Genomic DNA, 13,339 nt, shown 5'->3' on the forward strand with positions numbered 1-13,339 from the left:
AATTCGAGTTTTATTTTGTTTTAAAATGTTTATTAATGTGTGTAGTTAATATTGGAAAGCTAATGAGTGAACGGTTTACCAGTGTTACTGCGAACGCTATTTTGTAGTGATACAGTTTGTTTTTCATGTGAATGTACAAATGTACAAATATCTGTAATTTTACCTTAATATTTCTGTTCCATTAACCAAAAAAAAAATAAAAAATTCAAAGTTTGGAAAACAAATGACTTCACCCGGTCACCATGTAGTCATGCAGACGGGTAGCAGTCACTAGGCCGAAAGTCATTTGGCCGAAATTTCGGCCTAGTGCCTTTCGGCCTAGTGCCTGTCGGCCTAATGCCTTTCGGCCTAGTGCCTGTCGGCCTACTGCCTTTCGGCCAAGTGCCTGTCGGCCTAGTGCCTTTCGGCCTAGTGCCTGTCGGCCTAGTGCGGGTTGCCAGAGTTAAGACATATTCCCAGTGATATACATTTTCGAATTTTCGGCCTAGTGCCTTTCGGCCTAGTGCCTTTCGGCCTAGTGCCTTTCGGCCTAGTGCCTGTCGGCCTAGTGCCTGTCGGCTTAGTGCCTGTTGCAAGAGTTAAGACATTTCCAGCGAGATAAATATTCAATTTTTCGGCCTAGTGCCTTTCGGCCTAGTGCCTGTCGGCCTAGTGCCTTTCGACCTAGTGCCTTTCGGCCTACTGCCTGTCGGCCTACTGCCTGTCGGCCTAGTGCCTTTCGGCCTAGTGCCTGTTGGCCTAGTGCCTTTCGGCCTAGTGCCTTTCGGCCTACTGCCTGTCGGCGTAGTGCCTTTCGGCCTAGTGCCTGTTGCGTATTTTGAAGTGAAACTAAAGTAATTTATTTTGTTTTTCTTCTTCGTTTGGTCACACACAGATGGAGCTAGTGCAGCTTCTAGGTGGGGTACAACTTGTTTCGAAAACACTGTCTCTGGAGGATAATTCAAATTAAGGCCCTGAAACTATTACGCAATTTTAATCCTACTATGGTAAGGTTAATTTATTTACTTTTTTTACTTAAGTAATTTTTCAGTAGCAAATTACAGTTTAACTTGTTTGAAAGAAAATTAATAGTGTGTTTGTTCTATTTATATAGATAAGACCTTTGTATTATTTGATCAAGATGTTTAGTTAGAAAAGGAGCTAGGAAAAATACAAAGATAATTATTTCTATAAATAATTATATTTCTTTTTTAATACAACTTTTTTGTGGTTGTTGAGAGATGTAAAAAATGTATTTTAGTGTTATTTTTGTGATAAATATAGGTTCCTTTACTGATATGATTATATTAAGATTGAGTTTTGAGTGTGGTAAGGTGAGGTCTAAGCTATGGCTACAGTGGAGAAATGTTATGGTCTGAGTCAAAGCAGAGTGCGGTTCAGCTAGAACTTTCCGTGCGTCGTGTATGCTTCAGGCTTAGAGGATTACAGGGAAATGTGTTCAATTTCCTCCCCTTCCTCGTTTATTTCAGTCAAGTGAGTGTCAATTTAAGAATATGGACCGTGTAGGTTTTATGTCCGATTTTCTTAGTAATGTGGTGTTGTGTCCCTTCTTCACTTTGTGTGTACTCTCTTTACAGTGTACTCTTTTCCTCTGTAACGTTATTCTCCCTGGGAAATTATGTTGCTATGATTATTATTATTGGGCGCCTTGTTTTTCTCCTTATATATCAATACTGACTTACTGATGATGTATAGTGATAATATTGAAAGACCCAGGAGATAACTTTCAGAAGAGGGATACAACTGACATAAATTTGACATAAACAAAATAAAACTGAAGATAAATGATAATATAATGTAGTGTATGAATGTTGGGGGAAAGATATCAGGTAAATATGTGAAGCTATAATAACAAAATATTATTGGTTTTGGGGCACAAGACACAAAACACATTTATATAACATTGACATAAATGACACATACATATACCCTTACACTGTAATAATATTAAATATACACAAGAACACACTAATAAATACAATTAGCTTGGTATTGACGGAAGTTAAGATAATAAAAAAAATATGGATTTAATTTGGTGTGATTAAGGCAGACCTGGTGATGTTTAACTGGATCAAATGTCTGGATTTATGGTGAGATAGATTATTCAACAGTTCGTTACTTGTATTTAATGAAAAATATTCCGGAAACTATTTACTCAGATTTAAACGTTAAATGTTTTAGTTAATGCAGTTGTATCTCAAGTGAACTCTTAAAAAAAAAAAACGTGGCTTGATAGTTCAGTGGGAGCAAGATCTCTAGACACGCAGACCACTGGTATATTATTCCAACTAAATTATGTCCTCAAAACAAATGTTAATTAGCCAGTGCTATTAAAGAAGTAATTACGATTCTTCTGGCACGTAGCACAGCTCGTGTTGCAAACAAAATCTCAAACAAAGTTATTAAATAGTTGTGTGGCATTAGGAATATAATCGTAGATAAAATGTCGATGGCTTAAGCGTCCTTCTAATTATGGTAATAACCAATTACCACGTAGATATTTCCTGCCACCTTTACTCACGGCACGCCCCGTCATCGTGTAGAATCGGATGCACTATTATTTATAACCACAAGTAATAAAACAATTAAATTATATAAAAATTTCTACACATCGGCATCGGGCTAAGCCTTACGAAGGATGCCTCAGACATTTCTTTTTTTCTATTCTCTAATTTCTCCCTGTTGTACAAAAGTCTTATTGTTAGCTTTAAAAATCAGATTACTGATTGGCTGTTGTAAAAACATAACAGGAGGCCTTCGTACACATGTACGCAGCAAGATACAGGTAAGTGAGAAAAATAGATGAATTAATAATAAATTACAATCAAATACCAAAATAACATAAAACAATTTCAAATAAATTCAGTTCATGATAGATTGCAAATTAAGTGCTGTAAATGATGTAATGTCTATTGTTGATGAAATTATAAATCAGAGTTTCTATTGTTCGTGGCTGTAGCTTATAAACACTTATTCAACAATATATTATTATTCCAATATTACAATAATAAAATAATAAAATATAGCAATTAATTAGACAGTAATAAATAAACAAAATCTGAACGAAAACTGTTGTTATCGTACAGTAAAAACAAGAAAATTCCTTGATAATGTGTTGAGCCGAGTAAAATGTCATTGAAATCTTGAAATAATTTGAAGGCTTTTAAAAAAATTATTTTAGAATCTTTTTTCAAATAAAATATATTTAACACATAAAAACTCCCCTCACTGCTTGTCACACTTATCAATTTGTGATAATTCGCCACTTTTAAGGACATTTTACAGAAAGACTACCGATTGTAGTCTTTACCCTCGTGCGACTTTCGGAAAATGTTAATATTTTTTCGTTTTATTTTCAAAAAAAAAAAAAAATCAGCTAAAAATGTGTATGTGTATCCATACATTTACACACATCACATTTTATGGACACGGTAACACTAGTCATTTTGCGCGAATCACTTCCAAACTGATAAATTAAATATAAAAATGAAAATCTCAGCCGAGTTAGCCATGGACAAAATCTGACCAATTGGGTATAAATGAGGAAGGTATTTTGAAAACATAAAAATCGTAGTAACTCCCATAATACGATGAATATCGGATCCTTTTTAATGTATGATAACTCGTAGGAGTAATACTAACAATTGTTGTCTAAATAAATTTTCTGACTTTAAGGGTTGAAAAAAATAGAATTACAGGGGAAAAAATAAAACTCCCTTAGTAGACACAATATCAAATCCGCTCAAAATGTTTGTAAATATCATAATTTTTATCCGCAACTCTGGTTAAAAACATTTTTGATAACACGAACCGTTGTTGCAAAAGTTAAAAAAATAGTAATATAATTTCAAAAATCACTTTCCTACTATGTACACAATTAAATCCGTTCTTATTTATTGTTCAAAATCTTAAATTATCACCTACAAATCTTCTGAAATAATTTTTATACCGCCCACCATTACTGCCAAGGTTTAAAAAAACGGTTAAAGGCCAAAAGAATATCATAAATATATTATGAAGCTCACTATCAAATTCAAGCTGTTTGCAAATCTTAAAAATATAATCTTAAACATTTTTCTTAAATATTTTTTTATTAATGAACCTTTGCTGCAAGGGGTTGAGAAAACAAGGTTAGAAAAAAATTCAAAATTTGTTACCATGAGTAGGGGGTGCAGGCTGTTTCTGGACCAATGTAAACATTGCTCCAGAATCAGCCTGGGGGCCGCCATCTTGTTTAATGGAGGCCGCCATTGTTGTTGACATTGGTTACAAGGGCGTGCCAACGTCGCTGTCACTGGGGGCCGCCATCAAGTTTACGTCTGCTGGAGGCCGCCATCTTAGTTCAGCCTTTGGTTACTGGAGCGCGTCACCATCGCTCCGAAGGCAGGAATTGTATACAAAAAATCCTGGGCGGTGTGGGGATTCGATCCGTGGGACACAGCAACATCGAGGTTACAAGGCAGACACCTTAACCACTAGACCATGAGATCAGTTGGGAAGTGTAGAATTAAATAAGGAATATATGCGATGATTTGTGGTTTGAGGGGTTGGAGTATCAGAGCGCTAGGCAGCGGGTAGAATACAGAATCATCATGTATGTCTATAGTGTCAGGTATATAGTCTTCATCCCAGCGCCCAACATTAAGTCTTGCTGCGACTGCTTTGCTAAGAGTCCGGCATAGTTTGTGGTTAAGTAGCGTTTTACACTAGGGTTTTGAAGCGGTAGACTACACTGTAGGAAGCTGCATGATGTGTACCATCTATGATTACCATATATAGTATAGTGAATAAATCCACCACACCGCTCTACCCAACGAACGATAGTCTCTGGCTTCGTGATGCGTGTCAGTTCACACATTAAGGAGGAATAATCGGGGACTGAACTTATAGTTTCCGTGTTGGCTGCTGCCTTAAGTTCTTCTTGCGTTGTGGGGAAAGTAGTATCTGGCCATATATGGTGTACGACACAGTCTGACAGCTGCAGGGCATCTCGAGGATGTCTGGGTTCTCCTTGTCGCAGTCACTCACCCAATGTTGATCAAAGTTGAATACGTGTAGCTGAAACTGACCGCCAGGGGTTACACACTGCACGCGGCAGAAGCCCGGCGTTACCTCCAGGTAGTGTGCTGTTGGGTCGAACGTCATTCCCAACGGGTGTGGGCTACCGTTTACTGGTTAGCTCTGGACCACCAAGCTATATTTATACCAACATCTCATCGTCCCCTGTTTTGTTTTTTACACTCTCGCCGCTTGCTGCGACCTTGGAGCCTACCCCTTCTCCTCCTCTGACATTTCCGCTTTCTCATTGTTCCCGGCAATGTTTTCAATCATCCAGGCTCTGAGCAGCGCTGCGTTGTGGCACGACGATGTCGGTCTTGTGCCTCTGCGGTTATTTCTGTATGATTTATCTAATATCTTTAATGATGGGCAGCCATATTCACTTTGAATGTCCACTATGCGAACATGTTTGCGACAATATTTAGCTAGACAACGTTTCTGTTCGGCCCCGGCGACCATTATACTTCCACTCAGATGCGTCGCCAATATGTTTGACAGACTTGTGTCTTCCCATTTCAGATTGTGGAAGTTGTTGGTGAGCCATGTATTTGTTCTTTGATGCTTTCTTATTAAATGTTCCCATGCAAATGGTGGTTGAAACGATAGCATAATCACGTTCCCTTCAGTCAGCAATGCTAACTTCCTTAACGATAAACCAGTGCTGTGAGAAGAAGCCTTGAAGGTTAACAAACTTCGCCATGGCAGCTGAGACACGACTGAACATACATCGCGTTTAGCTCATTATTTTAATACATTGATACCTCGGGTTGTACGATACTAATCTATCATGTAGAATAATGGCATATGCCTATGTTAGTGGCGGTATATTGTTTGCTGTGGTAATGTCTATTTTACAATCTATAACGGTTAAGGTTAGTTTTTCGTTTTGACGTGACACATCGAATACAAAGAGAGGGGCTTTATCTTGAAATCCCTCCGGGTCAAGTACAGGTGTATTTAGTCTACTGTAGTAGCTCGCTTGAAAGTCTGAGTACATATTATATGCAAGTAGGTAATAACCATTCGTAAAGTTTATTACTAGGTCCGAATATGGATACGCCTCGGAATTAAGATAGACGTTGATATTTTGTAAATTACAATGATCGAATTTAGTTTTGTTTGTGGCTAGAACATTATGCCTGCCGGTTTGAAATGCCACTATTATATAACTAGGGCGTTCGCTAGAGAAGCTAGATTTTACAGCCCAACTGACACTCTGTGATGGTGGTAAACTCGGGTAAACTTCTACTCCCCATGATCTGAAAGCCATATCTATGTCGCGGCCTTTTTCAATCATTTTCAACAGTAGTGTGCGCTGGGCGGGGCTTACAGTTACATGCGGAACAAGCCAGTCGATAGATTGCAATCTTAATGTTACTTGCTGTGGCTAATCGCTTGTGTCCATTATAGCGTTAATATAACTGTTTGCGGTGATTATCACAAGCGTTTGTTTACAACAATTTATTAATATTTGTTTGTAGTCTTCTGCAAAACCTAGCAACTGGTTCAGTGGGACCCATATTTCAAACTCGCATTGCGCTGAAAGTGGTAAACTGTAATCGCCATCCGGACACCATCCCGCCATCTTACTTATGGATTTTTCATCACGCGTGTGCGATAAATAGTTTTTCACAGTTGTCACAATTCCAACTTCGCGTACCTCGTCGATTGTCACACCGTTAAGTTCGAATGATATTCGGTTTATTATATGTAGTATACCATTGTTAACAATTTTTGCATTGTCTGGTTTTTGCCCGTTTGTTTTCGTGAATGCACCGAGAATTCGCAAAAGCGATTTAGCAATGTGCGTATACACGTCAGAGTTTTGTATTGCTATAACTATCTCGGAACTTGGCTTGTACGGTCCCGCAATGTATGGTTTGTACGTGTGCATTTCACATTTTGAGACTGCATCGTTAAACTGCGGTGACTGTTGAACATCGAGTATACTATATTCCATTTGGAAATACCTTGAAACCTAATTTTTCTAGCAACCTCACGTTGACAGGTGGTAACCGCTTGACGTATGCTTTCGTACTGGCTCTAGGCTTGCTCACCCACGCCCCTTTATACAAACCAAAGTATCTTACCCCCATACTTTTTCAAATGTAAGCATAGTGTAATCACCTTGTTTCTAAAGTTGATTAATTTACGGTTCTGGTCTACCACTCTAATAACCAACTCTCATATTTGTTGCACAGTAACCGGACTGTAAATGAGTGTTTGAGGCGTATTACTGAGCTTATATCCTGGAGGAACGTTCGGGGAAAATTTGTGTATCGTACTGTTTGGTTTTCCATTAAGGAAGCTGTGGCCAATGATATTCGCCGTGATTCTAATCACATTTACCGGCATCACGTTTACAGGCTGGGTCGACTCGTGAATTTTATTCGCCTCGTAGACTTCCGGTTCGATACCAAGCATCGGGGCTAGGGAGCAGTCGCCAGTGCAGTCGATTTGTGCAGTTGGCTACGAATCTTAGAGCTGTGGAAGGTTTGGGATTTTTCCCGTATACGAAAAATGCTGATGTGATACATCCTAGCGAGTCCAGGGCCAATTCAGTGTTTGTGTTTGACGATATAATGTGTGAGAAAAAAGGAATTATACAGCGGTATTTTTCTATGGGTAGACACGCACATGTTGATTGTTTTTACGTAGGTCAAACTTATGGCAGAATACCTAAACATTTGCTTCGGGATAATGCGAATGTTATCGTGCTTTTCTGCATGGATATGCTTAATTTGTGACATGCCTATGAAGATAATGTAAACAGTGATATGGAATTTCGCACATTTAAGGATATGTGCTTCTTATGTTGAAAAAAAAAACATGGTTTTCTTGTTATCGTAAAGGATTATCCTTTACTTAATGGCAGGTAGCATTGTGGTTTTGATCAATTTATTGTAGTGAGTCATTGAAGGATGTCCTACAGGGTATCCAAGTTCGGAGGTGGTCCTCTGAAACATCAGCTTGACTCCTGTATATCTCGCAATCTTGATGGGAATTGCCATTTAGGCGGAAAACTTTCAAAGTGTGTGGGTATGCCTAAGGATGCTGGGGATGGCATGAGTAAATATTATATTGACTCAGTCGCAAGTGTAATCACTCGCACGGTGATAGAGGAGCTATTGCGTCGGTTTACTGAGCTCAATGCATCGTTAAGCAATGCCTGGGATGTGCAGGTTGGTATTATCGAGTTTTTATGTAATATGGAGGTGAAGGAACAGCGGTCTGTGGATCAAATTAATTCTCGTCTGTCGGTACTGCCAACAAAGTTGGGTGATATGTATGTTAATTTGTTGGAGAATAAACTCGATCTATTTGAGAATACGATTATAGAAAAGGTAAAGGATGTTATAAACAATATCTTGGCGGAACTAATATTAAAACTTACCGCTAGTAGCGCTGACATATCGCAATGGGTTTCTCAATTAGCTCGTACTATTGGTGTTGTTATGAATGTTGTTGATGGATTGGTTTCTGCATCGACTGCGAGGACTGTTGCTAAGCGACCCACACCTCTGAGACCACCTCCTAAAAATACATAGCTCTAGACATTTTGTAGTTCTGTATATAAAAAGGCTTTATGGTGTATGGTTATCTTCAGTCATGTCTGCCGAGGCAAACACTTTATATAATGTCATACGGAACATACGTGCCAAATATAGTTTGGCTAAGCGAGCGCGAATGGAGAGGGATGCGATTAATCAGGAAATGTTCAAGTCTGTTTATTCACATTTGGATAAGCTTGGTCAAGTCTCGTTGCTTGTGCAGTCTATCCCGCAACATCATATTGTTCCGAAACAAGAGTCTTCGGATGTGAAGCCAGAACCGATAATGAGTGATGGTTATGATTCTGACACTAGTATATGTCGCGATTGTATGAATGATTCATTGGGTGAATTACAGTCTTATTTACGGAGCTATAACCTTCGCTCGGGTGATGGGACCTACAGTCTCTATAAACGCAACAACCGTTGGTTATTAGGGGATACAGAATTATTTTTTCACTATAATAATTTAATTCGCGTCAATGAAGAATTGATACAGCTTGCTCCCGGCTTATTCGAATTATTGTTCCGTCGAGTGCTACACACCTACTCAGAGCCCGCCTTAAAACAATACGGACATTTACTAGATATTACAAATACTTATTATAAAATAAATGATCCTACAACAAAACTTTATAAAAGCAAAACGCACGCAAAGTTTGATATCATTAAAAGATTGTTTCCGAATATTGACACACCTCAGCAAGGAAGTGGTTTGTTACAGAAAACATTGGATTTGCAACGCACAAAGCAATTTGTTTATTGGGACAACCCAAACCATATTGTTGCTCGCCTCAGATTACTAATGGCCTCGCAATCTGCTGGCCATACCAGACATAGCAACGAGGTGATATCTATTCTTGAAGAGTTGAAGGAAGCGGGATGTATTGCGAAATGAGTGTCGCACATGGGATTGCTAATGAACTGCATCGCGGAGTTCGCAGAATTTTTCCTCTTAGACCTGTGTTGACCTATGGGCTTCGCGATTTATTACAGGTTGATTTGGTGGAGATGATTCCATACAGCAGGATAAATAGCAGTTTCAAGTACATCCTTACTGCTATAGATATTTATAGCAAACGTGCTTATGCAGTTCCAGTTAAACGAAAGACAGAAATATTAGTCACCGCCGCCATGAAAATTATTTTAAATGAGGCGGGAAGTTTTAAGAAATTTCAAAGCGACGCTGGAGCGGAATTTTACAATAAACATTTTAAAGCCTTAATGCAAACGTATGCCATTAATCATTACTCTAGTTATATAGCGAAGTCAAGGCATCTGTTGTAGAACGTTTTAATAGAACATTAAAGGATATGCTGTAACCAGTACAACGGTTTACAGTTATATATTATTATTTTTTATTATGATTTTAATATTAATTGTATATTCCATGAGGGAATATTATGTATTTAATTGTTTTGATTGTAAAGAGGACAACCAAGGCATAACAAATATGACACATCTTATTACCATTGACGACACACTTTCAACTTCAGGGTTTTCTAAGAATTATTCCTTGGAAACTTTATTCATTTGGTCTTAGTTCGATTCTTTTACACTCCAACATCCACGTTTTTATTTCACTATGCAGCTTATTCTGTTTACTGATATCGATAGCTCCTTGGTTGCTAGGGACGGCCAGTAAATAGATATTAGGAGGAAGAAGGGAGACGCCATCGCCATCTTGCGGAAAGAAGATGTTTCTCGGACTGGGGCGAACCAAAGCCTTGGTTGCCGCCCGAGAAATAGAAGATTTCGCATCATCCGCGATCGTGTCCTGCTTAGAATTCTCCTCTCTACGAGTTGAGAGAATTGTATCTGGATTAAATAAATACTAGATAGGGAGTATCGGCGACTACGAGTGCCAACTTCCGCGTTGGTCCCGTTTTCGTCTCGTAGTGGTTCCAGACATCTGAGGGCAGCGCCAGCTGAGATTCGACCACGAAGATTGGTGAGACCAATCCAGAATTAGACCAGACTTTCCAGGACGAGAGGGATGTCGAGTCTTCAGCTGATACCCGGCGACCTCAGCACCTCTGTAGTTCGCTAATTACAGCATTACAGCATCCAGAGTTCCAGTGTAGCAGCAGACCACCTGGAGGTCATGTGAAGAGAGCCTCAAGCCTCCGACAACGTATAGCTAGACCCGGCAGGACATTTCGACGTGTTCTAGTGACGTAATTTGCATCTAATTTCCGACACCTAGATTTGACACCTTGGTTGTTTCTCAATTAATCTCATTTTAAACGTAACTTCACACCAATATTTAAGAACCATTAAAATCATATGTTTTTCAATGATTATTATTTCATTTATATGCAAATTTCCACTATTCATGTAACACCACTAAATTTACTTTTTATAATTACTCTCCATACAGTAACCCAGGGCAGTGACGTGCTAGCTGGACTATCAGTCTGGGCAGACCATCCAGCAGTAGCGGTCCTGGTATTTACTGCAATGAGGGTAGGCGCCAAGAACCCCATGAGAACACATCAATACAATAGCAAGGAGGTTTATTACAGTGGCTACCACAACTAGGAGCCTGTAATAGTAAAGATTCAACTTTCAATTCTTTACCGTGAGTGCTTGGCACAAGGAAACTATAAGTGGCTTATACTTTTACCGAAATTACTTTCTGTCTACAATAATAGGTTCCACCGCACTATAGGCATGGCTCCGAATGCTGTGAGGGATAACTCTTTGCTACAAACAGTTTACAGATATGTTAAGAAAATTGATCATATACGGTTAAAGGCTTGCATGGGTTCCTACATATATACGTATATCAAAATACAAGATGATGTTTGAGAAGGGATTCAAACTGAGGTGGTTGCATGAGGTTTTCAGTGTAGTCAAAGTTACGCATAGTTTTCCACGTGTTTCATTTGAGTAATTTGGATGGTAATCAAATTAACGGGGGGTTTTATGTTCCGGTGATTCAAGTAACTGCGTACCCTGACACTTATTTAGTGAATAAAATTCACAAACATTGTGGCGAACGTTTGCTAGTGTCGTGGAAGGGGTTTCCCGTGTCCGTAAAGACGTGGATTAATGCCGGTGATATTCAATGGTAGGATGTGTCTTGACCGTCGGAGTCGGTATACGGGACTGGACTGGTGACAACAACAACTTTCTCCTCCTTCCCTCTTGGGTGTTGTTCCGGCCCTGTGTTCGCTGTGGTAAACACTTTCACTGACATCAGGCAGTTGTCAACAGGTCCTGCAGATGCGGCACGGCTAGCAGTGCGCAAGCATGCTTGCAGCTCCCTACACAGCATTTGTTCAACATTTATTTTAATTTATTTTTTTGCTTATTTTATTTATTTACTTATAAATACATATCGCCGGGGTGGGTGGGGTGCAATCCGGTGAGTTTTTTTATGTATGCTCATTGGTACATGTCGCAGAGCGCTATTTGAATGATTAGTACTGTTTTTTATTATTTTTTAACTATGCCTATATGCGTACTGAAGTGTGATTTAAGTGTATATAGTTATAGGAATGGGAATGTTGTTATTTAGTTATTAGAGTTTAAATAATAAATAATTCTCTTTGGCTATTTATGGCTCTGTAAAATAAAATATTTTTCGATTAATTTTTAAAATTGATATATGGGCGCCACCCTTATGCACAACTTAAATTCCTTAATATGTTAAGGCTAATGTAGTATGGTACATAAGAGAAAGATTAGATATTCTCACACTTTAAAATCTTCACAAAGCATGAGATTAAACAACAGACAAATTGGAATCATAAAGGACACATACACATACACTGTAAAATGACAACATGGAAACATATGATTAACACAAATATTCTTTAATCAAATAAAAATATAATTTAATTTCTGGTTAGTCCAGTGGTATGCCATTCATATTTTCTGAAATTGCTGGATCTAGGTTGCACACATGATAGAATAAAACAAAAGTTTATCTAGTTTCAAAATAATTATGTCTGTTGGAATCTCAATTTATAATCGAAAATTAGCGTGAGAAAATAATATTTATTTGTAGTGTTCGTGATTAAAATTGATTTTTATATTCCGCGTCTGAACTCAATAAATAATTGCGGTAAAGCATCTTGAGACATCTGTCTCAGTTCACCTCTGGGTGTTTGAACAAAATCAAGTGTAGAAACAGGATGCGTAATTGTTTTTAATAAAATGTTTGTCTTAATAGGTTCTTTAACGTGTCCGGCAATAAAATGCAATATTCAAAAGTCCGTAGGCAATATTACGATGTTTGTAGGTAGAAAACAGTTAAATTAGTATAGCATCATGAGTCGGCTGTTTACTCACGGTAAATCACTCCTAAATACACGTCAGTTATGACGTGCCCTAATTAAACAACATGTACTTTAAGTTTATACGATGTTTTAAACATCCTGGTTGTAGGATGATCTACCCAGCTATTTATCTTCGTTGATTTTTGAGGGGATTTAAACCCAGGCTATGTAGCCATCGTCGCCGTTATTTCAAGACTCTCTACCGTTAATTCAGTAGTGACGCTTACCTTAAGTAACACCGCCACTGATTGGCTAAAACACTAAGATTGCTGACTTAATTACACGTTCAAAATCACTCACAGACAATTAACAAAACAAATTAATACATCAAAATGTCTTAAATTTAAAATAGGATTTTCCAACAATGAAAATTCTGTTTTGCAAATTATAAATAAAAAGTTCAATTTGCCATTTTAAGTCCATTGTTCCCTAGAGGGGTCTTGT

Source organism: Bacillus rossius, chromosome 16 (genome assembly GCF_032445375.1).
Source record: "Bacillus rossius redtenbacheri isolate Brsri chromosome 16, Brsri_v3, whole genome shotgun sequence".
Classification (NCBI taxonomy): domain Eukaryota; kingdom Metazoa; phylum Arthropoda; class Insecta; order Phasmatodea; family Bacillidae; genus Bacillus; species Bacillus rossius.